This window comes from Cryptomeria japonica, unplaced genomic scaffold (genome assembly GCF_030272615.1).
Source record: "Cryptomeria japonica unplaced genomic scaffold, Sugi_1.0 HiC_scaffold_228, whole genome shotgun sequence".
Taxonomy (NCBI): domain Eukaryota; kingdom Viridiplantae; phylum Streptophyta; class Pinopsida; order Cupressales; family Cupressaceae; genus Cryptomeria; species Cryptomeria japonica.
The window spans coordinates 147,501-162,500 of NW_026729050.1; the positions used below are offsets into that span (position 1 = coordinate 147,501).

The 15,000-nt window shown below is 59.4% G+C and overlaps 1 non-coding gene across 1 annotated transcript; it reads left to right on the forward strand.

Moving 5' to 3' along the window:
• The first annotated feature begins 13,125 nt into the window (after positions 1 to 13,125).
• LOC131868987 (5S ribosomal RNA) lies at positions 13,126 to 13,244 on the forward strand. Its single transcript, XR_009367384.1, has one exon. It is a non-coding gene; the product is annotated as a 5S ribosomal RNA (ribosomal RNA).
• The last annotated feature ends 1,756 nt before the right edge of the window (positions 13,245 to 15,000 follow it).

A 15,000-nucleotide genomic window follows, 5' to 3' on the forward strand; every position in this document is an offset into this window, starting at 1 on the left:
GCCAAAGATCGAGAACAATGGCAGAAATGCTAGTAACGTGCACTTCGGGACCAACGCATCACCGGAAGACAACCGCCAAACATCGAAAGAGTCGCGATGCTCCGCAACCTACGTGCAAAGCGGTCGCACACCGGGTAAGGGAGTGAGAGCCCCAAACATAGCTGGGCGAGGCGCTCACTCCGCTCTTTAATATCTCGTTAATACCGCCAAGGAAATGGCACAAGCACACACACACAAGCATCCTCGGAAGAGGACAGTTCGAGTGACAGGTCAAATCCAAGAGTTCCGAAGACTACCTCCAGGAACAATCGGGAACAAGACCGATTACAAGTCGTCGAGTCTGTTACTGGGCGAACACGAGATGCGCACAGGAAATCGATCAGCCCTCACAATGGCCCAAGGCCAGAGATCGGACTGCTACGATTTACCCCAACAATCATCGTGCCACTCTTCGCAGAGAGGTGATAGACGCCAACGAGCCCGCGCATAGCAATCGAGGTGTAAAAAGGGCGTTGAAGGCAGGAAGCCTGGACGAAAGAGGCTACGAGGTCACCTCGAAGCGGTCTAAGAATCGGGCGCACTTGGGGCGACTACCAGTGCCAACCCCTTATCCCGCGGTGCGTCCGACACACAGAAATTTCCAAGGCGGCCAAGGAGCCTCCCCGCATAGCAATCGGGGTGTGAGGTTACGGATGCAGCATTGATAGCAATCGAGGTGGGAGGCGAAGGATGCAGAAGTGAGAGCCGAGGGATGTAGCAGAGATAGCAATCGGGGTGTGTGATGCAGAAGAGATAGCAATCGAGGTGTGCGGTGGGAAGGGCCCAGCAGCCAGAATGCATGAAGCGACGGATGAAGCAGTGATGACAACCGGGCTGTGAGGAGAGGAGGGATGCAGCCAAGAAAGCAATCAGGGCTCGAGGCAAGGGATGCATCAAGGATAGCAATCATGTTGTGAGGCGAGATTCCAAAGGCTAAACGTGAGAGGCTGCAGGGTCGACTCAGAGAGGTCTATGCATGTGAGAGGCTGAAAGCAAGGTCAACTCGGAGCGGTCTATGCATCGGGCGCGCTTGGGGCGACTACCAGTGCCAACCCCTTATCCCGCGACGCGTCCGACAAAGAGAACGTTCCAAGGCGGCAGAGGAGGTTACCAGCCGAAGGATGCAGTAGCAATAACAGGTATAGTTCCGCGGCGGCCGAGAAGACTCACCGCATAGGAATCGGGATGCGAGGCGAGGGATGCGGCGGGAAGGCCCCGACGGCTAAACGGAAGAGGCTGCAGGGCCGCCTCGGAATGGTCCAAGCATCGGACGCGATTGGGACGACTACCAGTGCCAACCCCTTATCCCGCGATGCGTCCGATACACAGATAGTTCCAAGGCGGCCGAGGAGCCTCACCGCATATCAATCGGGGTGCGAGGCGAGGGATGGGGCGGGAAGGCCCCAACGGCTAGACGGAAGAGGCTTCAGGGCCACCTCGGAATGCTCCAAGCATCGGACGCGCTTGGGGCGACTACCAGTGCCAACCCCTTATCCCGCGATGCGTCCGATACACAGATGGTTCCAAGGCGGCCGAGGAGCCTCACCGCATAGCAATCGGGGGTGCGAGGCGAGGGATGGGGCGGGAAGGCCCCAACGGCTAGACGGAAGAGGCTTCAGGGCCGCCTCGGAATGGTCCAAGCATCGGACGCGCTTGGGGCGACTACCAGTGACAACCCCTCATCCCGCGATGCGTCCGATACGAAGATGGTTCCAAGGCGGCCGAGGAGCCTCACCGCATAGCAATCGGGGTGCGAGGTGGGGGATGCGGCGAGATGGCCCCAACGGCTAGACGGAAGAGGCCACAGGGCCGCGTCGGAATAGTCCAAGCATCGGACGCGCTTGGGGCGACTACCAGTGACAACCCCTTATCCCGCGATGCGTCCGATACGAAGATAGTTCCAAGGCGGCCGAGGAGCCTCACCGCATAGCAATCCGGGTGCGAGGTGGGGGATGCGGCGAGATGGCCCCAACGGCTAGACGGAAGAGGCTGCAGGGCCGCCTCGGAATAGTCCAAGCATCGGACGCGCTTGGGGCGACTACCAGTGACAACCCCTTATCCCGCGATGCTTCCGATACGAAGACAGTTCCAAGGCGGCCGAGGAGCCTCACCGCATAGCAATGGGGGTGCGAGGTGAGGGATGCGGCGAGATGGCCCCAACGGCTAGACGGAAGAGGCCACAGGGCCGCCTCGGAATAGTCCAAGCATCGGACGCGCTTGGGGCGACTACCAGTGACAACCCCTTATCCCGCGATGCATCCGATACGAAGATAGTTCCCAGGCGGCCGAGGAGCCTCACCGCATAGCAATCGGGGTGCGAGGCGAGGGATGCGGCGAGATGGCCCCAAAGGGTAGACGGAAGAGGCTGCGGGGCCGCCTCGGAATAGTCCAAGCATCGAACGCGCTTGGGGCGACTACCACTGCCAACCCCTTATCCCGCGATGCGTCCGATACACAGATAGTTCCGAGGCGGCCGAGGAGCTGGGGGATGCGGCGAGATGGCCCCAACGGCTAGACGGAAGAGGCTGCAGGGCCGCCTCGGAATAGTCCAAGCATCGGACGCGCTTGGGGCGACTACCAGTGACAACCCCTTATCCCGCGATGCGTCCGATACACAGATAGTTCCGAGGCGGCCAAGGAGCCTCACCGCATAGCAATCGTGGTGCGAGGTGGGGGATGCAGCGAGATGGCCCCAACGGCTAGACGGAAGAGGCTGCAGGGCCGCCTCGGAATGGTCCAAGCATCGGACGCGCTTGGGGCGACTACCACTGCCAACCCCTTATCCCGCGATGCGTCCGATACACAGATAGTTCCAAGTCGGCCGAGGAGCCTCACCGAATAGCAATCGGGGTGCGAGGCGAGGGATGCGGCGAGAAAGCCCCAACGGCTAGAGGGAAGAGGCTTCAGGTCCGCCTCGGAATGGTCCAAGCATCGGACGCGCTTGGGGCGACTACCAGTGACAACCCCTTATCCCGCGACGCGTCCGATACACAGATAGTTCCAAGGCGGCCGAGGAGCCTCACCGCATAGCAATCGGGGTGCGAGGCGAGGGATGCGGCGAGAAGGACCCAACGGCTAGACGGAAGAGGCTTCAGGGCCGCCTCGGAATGGTCCAAGCATCGGACGCGCTCGGGGCGACTACCAGTGACAACCCCTTATCCCGCGACGCGTCCGATACACAGATAGTTCCAAGGCGGCCGAGGAGCCTCACCGCATAGCAATCGGGGTGCGAGGCGAGGGATGCGGCGAGAAGGACCCAACGGCTAGACGGAAGAGGCTTCAGGTCCGCCTCGGAATGGTCCAAGCATCGGACGCGCTTGGGGCGACTACCAGTGACAACCCCTTATCCCGCGACGCGTCCGATACACAGATAGTTCCAAGGCGGCCGAGGAGCCTCACCGCATAGCAATCGGGGTGCGAGGCGAGGGATGCGGCGAGAAGGACCCAACGGCTAGACGGAAGAGGCTTCAGGGCCGCCTCGGAATGGTCCAAGCATCGGACGCGCTTGGGGCGACTACCAGTGACAACCCCTTATCCCGCGATGCGTCCGATACACAGATAGTTCCAAGGCGGCCGAGGAGCCTCACCGCATAGCAATCGGGGTGCGAGGCGAGGGATGCGGCGAGAAGGACCCAACGGCTAGACGGAAGAGGCTTCAGGGCCGCCTCGGAATGGTCCAAGCATCGGACGCGCTTGGGGCGACTACCAGTGACAACCCCTTATCCCGCGACGCGTCCGATACACAGATAGTTCCAAGGCGGCCGAGGAGCCTCACCGCATAGCAATCGGGGTGCGAGGCGAGGGATGCGGCAAGAAGGACCCAACGGCTAGACGGAAGAGGCTTCAGGGCCGCCTCGGAATGGTCCAAGCATCGGACGCGCTTGGGGCGACTACCAGTGACAACCCCTTATCCCGCGACGCGTCCGATACACAGATAGTTCCAAGGCGGCCGAGGAGCCTCACCGCATAGCAATCGGGGTGCGAGGCGAGGGATGCGGCGAGAAGGACCCAACGGCTAGACGGAAGAGGCTTCAGGTCCGCCTCGGAATGGTCCAAGCATCGGACGCGCTTGGGGCGACTACCAGTGACAACCCCTTATCCCGCGACGCGTCCGATACACAGATAGTTCCAAGGCGGCCGAGGAGCCTCACCGCATAGCAATCGGGGTGCGAGGCGAGGGATGCGGCGAGAAGGACCCAACGGCTAGACGGAAGAGGCTTCAGGGCCGCCTCGGAATGGTCCAAGCATCGGACGCGCTTGGGGCGACTACCAGTGACAACCCCTTATCCCGCGACGCGTCCGATACACAGATAGTTCCAAGGCGGCCGAGGAGCCTCACCGCATAGCAATCGGGGTGCGAGGCGAGGGATGCGGCGAGAAGGACCCAACGGCTAGACGGAAGAGGCTTCAGGGCCGCCTCGGAATGGTCCAAGCATCGGACGCGCTTGGGGCGACTACCAGTGACAACCCCTTATCCCGCGATGCGTCCGATACACAGATAGTTCCAAGGCGGCCGAGGAGCCTCACCGCATAGCAATCGGGGTGCGAGGCGAGGGATGCGGCGAGAAGGACCCAACGGCTAGACGGAAGAGGCTTCAGGGCCGCCTCGGAATGGTCCAAGCATCGGACGCGCTTGGGGCGACTACCAGTGACAACCCCTTATCCCGCGACGCGTCCGATACACAGATAGTTCCAAGGCGGCCGAGGAGCCTCACCGCATAGCAATCGGGGTGCGAGGCGAGGGATGCGGCGAGAAGGACCCAACGGCTAGACGGAAGAGGCTTCAGGGCCGCCTCGGAATGGTCCAAGCATCGGACGCGCTTGGGGCGACTACCAGTGACAACCCCTTATCCCGCGACGCGTCCGATACACAGATAGTTCCAAGGCGGCCGAGGAGCCTCACCGCATAGCAATCGGGGTGCGAGGCGAGGGATGCGGCGAGAAGGACCCAACGGCTAGACGGAAGAGGCTTCAGGGCCGCCTCGGAATGGTCCAAGCATCGGACGCGCTTGGGGCGACTACCAGTGACAACCCCTTATCCCGCGACGCGTCCGATACACAGATAGTTCCAAGGCGGCCGAGGAGCCTCACCGCATAGCAATCGGGGTGCGAGGCAAGGGATGCGGCGAGAAGGACCCAACGGCTAGACGGAAGAGGCTTCAGGGCCGCCTGGGAATGGTCCATGCATCGCACGCGCTTGGGGCGACTACCAGTGACAACCCCTTATCCCGCGACGCGTCCGATACACAGATAGTTCCAAGGCGGCCGAGGAGCCTCACCGCATAGCAATCGGGGTGCGAGGCGAGGGATGCGGCGAGAAGGACCCAACGGCTAGACGGAAGAGGCTTCAGGGCCGCCTCGGAATGGTCCAAGCATCGGACGCGCTTGGGGCGACTACCAGTGACAACCCCTTATCCCGCGACGCGTCCGATACACAGATAGTTCCAAGGCGGCCGAGGAGCCTCACCGCATAGCAATCGGGGTGCGAGTCGAGGGATGCGGCGAGAAGGACCCAACGGCTAGACGGAAGAGGCTTCAGGGCCGCCTCGGAATGGTCCAAGCATCGGACGCGCTTGGGGCGACTACCAGTGACAACCCCTTATCCCGCGATGCGTCTGATACACAGATAGTTCCAAGGCGGCCGAGGAGCCTCACCGCATAGCAATCGGGGTGCGAGGCAAGGGATGCGGCGAGAAGGACCCAACGGCTAGACGGAAGAGGCTTCAGGGCCGCCTCGGAATGGTCCAAGCATCGGACGCGCTTGGGGCGACTACCGTTGCCAACCCCTTATCCCGCGATGCGTCTGATACACAGATAGTTCCGAGGCGGCCGAGGAGCCTCACCGCATAGCAATCGGGTTGCGAGGCAGATTATTGGGAAGGGAACCCCCTGGGATGCGGCTCAAGCAGTGCCCAAAGGGACTGGAATGCGGAATCACATCGAGAGACCCAAATGCTATACGAGGGCTCAAATCGAATTATCGATTTGGCCACGACATGGACGCATCGGAACGACTACCTTTGCCGAACCACTCGCAATTGCATCCATACCGAAACCAATAGACATTTCCGTTAGAGCCCTCGCATAGCATTCGGGAATCTCGCATGCCCCTCTAAATCGACCAATGCTGGCGCTCAACGAAAATCCGAGCGCTACCACCGTTCGAGCGCCAGCATTGGTCGAGTTAGAGGGGCACGGGGGAGAATGCTCCAGTCAACACCTCCCCTATATAAGTTATTTGTCCGATTCTCGCACAACCGTAGTCTGCCTCGTCGAATCAAACAACGGTCCCAGATTCCGACTTCCGTTCCGTAGAGACCCAAAAGCTAGATGGAGGCTCGCAAGAAAGAGAGTCGGCGCATAGCAATCGGGTTTCTCGAACGTTTAGGGACCGAGCTCACTTGCGGATAGGGCAAAATCCGCCAAGCAACCCAAAAGCTAGACGGGGGCTCGAATCGAATCGCCTAGGCGGCCACAACAACGACGTGTTGGATCGACTACCAGTGCCAAACCATTCAGCAAGACTAGTCTGTGTCGAGGCCGGATAGAGATTCTCAGAGAGCGCCCGTATAGCATTTAGGAGACCTGCCGCGTCCCTCACACTCGACAAATGGTGGTGCACGTTTATAAATCCGAGCGATCCCAACCCTTTCAAGCACCAACATCGGTCGAGATAGAGGGGCACGGAGGGGGCTGCGTGAGACAACACAGTCCCCTATATAAGTTATTTGTCCGATTCTCACACATCCGAAGAATGGTCATCAAATCGGACAACAGCCCAAACTTCCGACTTCCGTCCCAGAAAGCCCAAGAGCTATCTAAAACGTTCATGGCCGGAACTCGATCGCGGCTATACCAGTCCGCCAAGCAACCCAAAAGCTAGACTGGAGCTCTAGTCGAATCACCTCTGTGGCCATTGCAAGGACGTGTTGGAGCGACTACCATTGCCGAACCATTCCGCAGGTCGAGTCCATACCAAGGCCGCATAGAGATTCACGATGAGCTCCTGCATAGCAATCAGGAGACTTGCCGTGTCCATCACAATCGATAAATCCTGGTGCAAGATTTTTGCATCCGAGCGCTCCAACCAGTCGAGCACCAGCATCAATCGACATAAACGGGCACGGGGGGAGGATGCTCGAGAACACTACCTCCCCTATATAAGTTATTTGTCCGATTCTCAAGCAGCCGAAGTCTGGTCATCGAATCGGGTCAAAGACCACAACTTCCGACTTTACCCACAATGCAAGTCATCGAATCGAACATCGGCCCCCGAGTCGGACTCCATGCGTATGTCAGGTCATCGGACCCAAATTCCGCCTTCCTGCGCATGGCGGGCCATCAATATCAACTCGGTCATCGGACCCAAACTCCGCCTTTCTGCGCATGGCACGCCTTCAAATCGGTCATCGGACCCAAATTCCGCCTTCCTGTGCATGGCGGGCCATCAACATCAACTCGGTCATCGGACCCAAATTCCGCCTTTCTGCGCATGGCACGCCATCAACTCGGTCATCGGACCCAAATTCCGCCTTCCTGCGCATGGCAGGTCATCGGACACAAATTCAGACCTCGCCAATATGCCTACGTATCGAATCGGTCATCGGACCCAACTTCCGACTTCATCCATACTGTAGGGTCTTTGAGGTTGGCGCGGTGCGCTCAACCCGGGGAGTCGACCCATCGAAGCATACACCTCCCCTATATAAGCTATTTGTCCGATTCCCACACCTGTGTAGTTTGCACCTCTGACCAGGACATCGACCCCAACTTCCGAACTCGACTGCAACGACGGCACCAGCGCCTTGGTGCGCACCTTGCGACGCACAGTCCCAACATTCGCCTTCCTGCACATGGCAGGTCATCGGACCCAAATTCCGACCTCGCGAGTATGCCTACATATCGAATCGGTCATCGGACACAACTTCCGACTTCATCCATACCGTAGGGTCTTTGAGGTTGGCGCGGTGCGCTCAACCCGGGGAGTCGACCCAACGAAGCATACACCTCCCCTATATAAGCTATTTGTCCGATTCCCACACCTGTGTAGTTTGCACCTCCGATCAGGACATCGACCCCAACTTCCGAACTCGCCTGCAACGACCGAACCAGCGCCTTGGTGCGCACCTTGCAACGCACAGTGCCAACATTCGCCTTCCTGCACATGGCAGGTCATCGGACCCAAATTCCGACCTCGCGAGTATGCCTACATATCGAATCGGTCATCGGACCCAACTTCCGACTTCATCCATACCGTAGGGTCTTTGAGGTTGGCGCGGTGCGCTCAACCCGGGGAGTCGACCCAACGAAGCATACACCTCCCCTATATAAGCTATTTGTCCGATTCCCACACCTGTGTAGCTTGCACCTCCGATCAGGACATCGACCCCAACTTCCGAACTCGACTAAAAAGACCGCACCAGCACCTTGGTGTGCACCTTGCAACGCACAGTGCCAACATTCGCCTTCCTGCACATGGCAGGTCATCGGACCCAAATTCCGACCTCATGAGCATACCTACTAATCGAATCGGTCATCGGACCCAACTTCCGACTTCATCCATACCGTAGGGTCTTTGAGGTTGGCGCGGTGCGCTCAACCTGGGGAGTCGACCCATCGAAGCATACACCTCCCCTATATAAGCTATTTGTCCGATTCCGACACCTGTGTAGTTTGCACCTCCGCTCAGGACATCGACCCCAACTTCCGAACTCGCCTGCAACGACCGAACCAGCGCCTTGGTGCGCACCAAAAGTGCGCACTTTTGGAGGGCACTTTTGTGCGCTCCAAAGGTGCGCACTTTTGGAGGGCACTTTTGTGCGCTCCAAAGGTGCGCACTTTTGGAGGGCACTTTTTGGAGGGCACTTTTGTGCGCTCCAAAGGTGCGCACTTTTGGAGGGCACTTTTTGGAGGGCACTTTTCTGCGCTCCAAAGGTGCGCACTTTTGGAGGGCACTTTTTGGAGGGCACTTTTCTGCGCTCCAAAGGTGCGCACTTTTGGAGGGCACTTTTTGGAGGGCACTTTTCTGCGCTCCAAAGGTGCGCACTTTTGGAGGGCACTTTTTGGAGGGCACTTTTCTGCGCTCCAAAGGTGCGCACTTTTGGAGGGCACTTTTGTGCACTCCAAAGGTGCACACTTTTGGAGGGCACTTTTTGGAGGGCACTTTTCTGCACTCCAAAGGTGCGCACTTTTGGAGGGCACTTTTTGGAGGGCACTTTTGTGCGCTCCAAAGGTGCGCACTTTTGGAGGGCACTTTTTGGAGGGCACTTTTGTGCGCTCCAAAGGTGCGCACTTTTGGAGGGCACTTTTGTGCACTCCAAAGGTGCGCACTTTTGGAGGGCACTTTTCCTGCGCTCCAAAGGTGCACACCTAGGTGAGCACCTTCGACCACACCTTGTAGCACACCAAACTCTGACTTTCGACTTCATCCGCAATGCAGGGTCTTTGAGGTTGGCGCAATGCGCACAACCAGGGGAGTCGACCCATCAAACCCAACACCTCCCCTATATAAGCTATTTGTCTGATTCTCATACATGCGTAGCCTGCAGGAGCAATTAGGACATCGACCCCAACTTTCGGCTTCTAAACGAAAACAAGGTCTTTGAGGTTGGTGTAATGCGAACAACTAGGGGAGTCAACCCATCAAACCCAACACCTCCCCTATATAAGCTATTTGTCTGATTCTCATACATGTGTAGTCTACAGGAGCAATTAGGACATCGACCCCAACTTTTGACTTCTTAACGAAAACAAGGTCTTTGAGGTTGACGTAATGCGCACAACCAGGGGAGTCGACCCATCAAACCCAACACCTCCCCTATATAAGCTATTTGTCCGATTCTCATACATGTGTAGCCTACAGGAGCCATTAGGACATTGACCCCAACTTTTGACTTCTTAACGAAAACAAGGTCTTTGAGGTTGGCGTAATGCGCACAACCAAGGGAGTTGACCCATCAAACCCAACACCTCCCCTATATAAGCTATTTGTCTGATTCTCATACATGTGTAGCCTGCAACAACGATTAGGACATCCACCCCAACTTCTGAATTCGTCTGCGTTGACCGCACCAAAGGTGCACGCCTTGGTGCTCACCAAAATCCGACTTCCGACTTCTTCTGCTATGCGGGGTCTTTGAGGTTGGCGCAGTGCGCACAACCAGGGGAGTCAACCCACCGAATGCAACACCTCCCCTATATAAGCTATTTGTCTGATTCTCATACATGCGTAGACTGCAGCAATGATTAGGACATCCACCCCAACTTTTGACTTCTTAAACAAGACAGGGTCTTTGAAGTTGGTGCAGTGCACACAACCAGGGGAGTCGACCCATCAAACGCAACACCTCCCCTATATAAAGCTATTTGTCCGATTCTCATACGTGTAGTCTGCAGCAGCGATTAGGACATCGACCCCAACTTCCGAATTCGTTTGCATTGACCGCACCAAAGGTGCACGCCTTGGTGTGCACCTTGGAGTGCACTTTGGTGCTCACCTCGGTGCACACTTTGGTGTGCACCTCGGTGTGCACCAAAGGTGCGCACCTTGGAGCGCACCAAAGGTGTACACTTTGGAGCGCACCACATAGGGTCTTTGAGAGGTTGGCGCAGTGCGCACACCAAGGTGGGTGTTGAGGTGCGTGCCGAGGTGGGTGGGTGCTAGGGTGCGCTCCATGGTGGGTGCCAGGGTGGGTGCGTGCTAGGGTGGATTCCAAAGAGGGTCATAGGGTGGGTGCCAAGGTGGGTTGGTGATATAGTGGGTTCAAAGGTGGGTACTAGGGTGGGTTCCAAGGTGGGTCACAAGTTGGGTGCCAGGATGCGTGGGTGTTAGGTTGGGTGCCAAGGTGGGCTCCTGCGTGGGTGGGTGCTAGGGTGGGTTTCAAGGTGGACGCGAGGGCGGGTGCCAAGGTGGGTAACAAGTTGGGTGTTAGGATGGGTGAGTGCTAGAGTGGGTGCCAAGGTGGGTGGGTGCTAAGGTGGATGCCAAGGTGGTTCACAGGGTGGGTGGGTTCTAGGGTGAGTTCCAAGGTGGGTCACAGGTTTAGTGCTAGGGTGCGTGTCAAGGCGGGTGTCGAGGTGCCTGGGTGCTAGGGTGTGGATGCCAATGTGGGTCATAGGGTGGGTACTAGGGTGGGCTGCAATGTGGGTGCCAAGGTGGGTAACATGCTCGGTTGGTTCTAAATTGGGTGTCAGGGTGGGTGTGCACCCACCTTGCCCGAGGTGGGTGCCAAGGTGCCAGTGTGGGTGGGTGCTAAGGTGGATGCCAAGGTGGGTGAGAAGGTGGGTGATAGGTTGAGTGGTAGGATGGGTGGGTGCCAAGATGGGTCACAGGGTGGGTGCAAGGGTGGGTAGGTGCTAGGGTTGGTGTCAGGGTGGGTGGGTGCTAGGTTGGGTTCCAAGGTGGGTGCGAGGGTGAGTGTCAAGGTGGGTCACAGGTTAGGTGCTAGGATGGGTGAGTGCTAGGGTGCAAAGGTGCCAGGGTGGGTGCTAGGATGGGTCGATGCTAGGGTGAGTGGCAAGGTGGGTCCACAAGTGTCAAGGTGGGTGCCGAGGTGGGTGCCAACTTGGGTTCCAAGGTGGGTGCCAAGTGGGCGACTGCTATGGTGGATGCCAAGGTGGGTCACGGGGTGGGTGCCAAGTTGCTAGGTTGTGTTCCAAGGTGGGTGCCAACGTGGCTGCTAGGGTGCGTGGGTTAAAGGGTGTGTCACAACGTGGGTGCCAGGATGGGTGCGCACCCACACTGGCCAAGACGGGTGCAAGGTTGGGTTCCAAGCCCGGTCACAGGCTGGGTGCTAGGATGGGTGGGTGCCAAGGTGGGCACCAGGGTGGGTGCACCCACCCTGGCCAAGGTGGGTCACGGGGTGGGTCCTAGGGTGGGTAACGGGGTGGGTACTAAGGTGCGTGCCAAGGTGGGTCATGGGGTGGGTGCCAAGGTGGGCACCAGGGTGGGTGTGCACCAACCCTAGCCAGGGTAGGTCACGGGGTGGTTGTCGGGGTGGGCGTCAAGGAGCCAAGGTGGGTGGCAAGTAGCCAAGTTGCGTGCCAAGGTGGGTGTCGGGGTGGGTGCCAAGGATCCAAGGTGGGTGCCAAGGAACCAAGGTGGGTGTCTGGGTGGGTGCCGAGGTGGGAGCCAGGGTGGGTCCCAAGGTGAGTGCAAAGGTGGGTGCCAGGGTCAAGGTGAGTGCCAATGTGGGTTCCAAGGTGCCAGGGTCAGGGTGAGTGCCAATGTGGGTTCAAAGGTGCTAAGTTGGGTGCGAGGTTGGGTGCGAGGGTGGGTGGGTGCCAAGGTGTGCTAGGTGGAAGCCCGGGTGGGTCGGCATCCCATGGGTGTCGAGTTGGGTGCCTGATGGGTGCTTCTTGTCAAGTTTTAGTCGTCGGGACTCATTTCGAGCCTTAGAGGTCGTTTCTTGTCCGGTTGCCCTGTCTTCGACCTGGGAACCCAATTTTGGTCCTCGGGTCCCATTTTTTTTTGTCTCGCATCCCACTTTTGGCCTGTGGCCTTTTCGGGGTCGATTCTCGTTTTGGGCATCAGAGCATGTTTCTTCTCCTAAAACCCAATATTTGTTTATTAAGTCTCGGAACACATTTTTGTTCTCGTGGACCCATCATGGGTCTTGGAACGCATTTGTGGTCCTTGGGTCCCATTTTGCATCCCGAAACTTGTGTTTTGGTGCTTGATCCCTATTTTGGGTGCCCACCTTGCACCAAGTGCGCACCCGGGGCAAACCGAGCGCCTTGGTGCACCGGGGCAAGATCGAGCGTGCACCCGAGGCGCCCCGAACATGCACCAAGGTGCACTCGGCCCACATGTGAGCGCAGGTCGTTGCGCCCGAGGTGGTGTGTGGGCACCGCGTTGCAGACGGGACACTGCACGCACACGACGCCCCGTCCAGGTGCACGCACGTAGGCCGGGCCGGGTGCACACCCGACGCCCTAGCAAGGTGCGCGCACCCGGGCAGGGCTCACACTTGGCGAACGGGGCGCACTTCGCGAGGGAGGGTGTGCACCTCGACGGGGGTGGGTGGCCGGGGTGGATTCGCACGTGGGTCGCGGTTTGCTAAGTACACACTGCGACAAGCTCATAACGGGTGCGATCATACCAGCGTTAGTGCACCGGATCCCATCAGAACTCCGCAGTTAAGCGCGCTTGGGCCGGAGTAGTACTGGGATGGGTGACCTCCCGGGAAGTCCCGGTGTTGCACCCTTTTTTAGTTTTTCGCCGGGCGTCGCAATGCTATTTGAATAAACCTTTTGCCCGTTTGCGTTCTCGTCGGGGCCGGGCCGGGCCGGGGTGCGCTGCCCGCACTACCGCGCGCGCGGGGGCGACACCGAGCGCGCACCCGAGGCGCCCCGAGCACACAGGCCACGGTGCAACCCGGGCGTTGTGCGCGCACCCCGGTGCGCCCGAGGTGCTGCGCGCGCACCCAGGTGAAATCGGTGTGCACCTCGGCCAGTGCGCGCTCGGTCGAGTCGCGCACGTTGGCCAAGGTGCACGGTGATGTTTCTTACTCTAAGGTTCCGCACCAGACGCCCGGGACAGGTGAGCGAAGCTGGGCGGGGCCGGGTGCGCGGCCGGGGCAGGTGCACGCAGCTGGAGAGAGCTTTGGAGCACACCAGAGGTGCGCACCTTGGAGCACACTTCGGAGCGCACCAATGATGCGCTCCATTCAAAAGTTTCCTGAAAAGGCAAAAAAAGTTGAGATTATAGAATTTCCCACTTGAGAGATTGTAAAAAAAAAAAATTTAAAATGAAGGAAACGCGGGTGCCAAGGTGTGCGCGCCCGGGTGCGCAGCCCAGCCAAGGTGTGCGCACCAAGGCGCCCACCCTGGCGAAGGTGCACGCAAGGTGCGCACCCGAGGCAAACCGGACAATTAACCCAACTTTCGACTTCGCGCGCACCTGCGCACCTTGGAGCGCACTTCGGAGCGCTCCTTGGTGCGCACCAATCTTGGGCACCTCGGAGTGCACCATGGCGCCCACCAAGGTGCGCACCCGGGGCAAACCGAGCTCCGACTTCGTGCGCACCTTGGAGCGCACGAAAGGTGCGCACCATGGCGCCCACCAAGGTGCGCAGCCCAGCCAAGGCGTGCGCATCAAGGTGCGCACCCTGGCGAAGGTGCGCACCCGGGGCAAACCGAGCTCCGACTTCGTGCGCACCTTGGAGCGCACAAAGGGTGCGCAACCCAGCCAAGGTGTGCGCACCCCGGGCAAACCGAGCTCCGAATCGTGCGCACCTTGGAGCACACTTCGGAGCCCTCCTTGGTGCGCACCGATGTTGCGCACCTCGGAGCGCACCCGGGGAAAACAATGCAATTAACCCGACTTTCGACTTCGTGGGCACCTCGGAGCGCTCTCGGGTTCGCACCTCGGAGCACACCGAGGTGCGCACCTTTGATGCGCTGCCTTCACCAATTTCCAGAAAAGGCAAGAAAACATTGAGAAGGTGTGCGCACCGAGGTGCCCACCCTGGCGAAGGTGCACGCGAGGTGCGCACCCGGGGCAAACCGGGCTCCGACTTCGTGCACGCCATGCTGCGCACCTTGGAGGGCCATGGTGCGCACCTTGGAGCACACTTCGGAGCGCTCAATGGTGCCCAACCCAGCCAAGGTGCCCACCGCGGCGAAGGTGCACGCGAGGTGCGCACCCGGGGCAAACCGGGCTCCGACTTCGTGCACGCCGCACCTTGGAGCACACTTCGGAGCGCTCCTTGGTGCGCACCAGGGCGCGCAACCCAGCCGAGGTGCCCACCCCGGCGAAGGTGCACGCGGGGTGCGCACCCGGGGCAAACCGGGCTCCGACTTCGTGCACGCCATGGTGCCCACCGCGGCGAAGGTGCACGCGAGGTGCGCACCCGGGGCAAACCGGGCTCCGACTTCGTGCACGCCGCACCTTGGAGCACACTTCGGAGCGCTCCTTGGTGCGCACCAGGCCGCGCAACCCAGCCGAGGTGCCCACCCCGG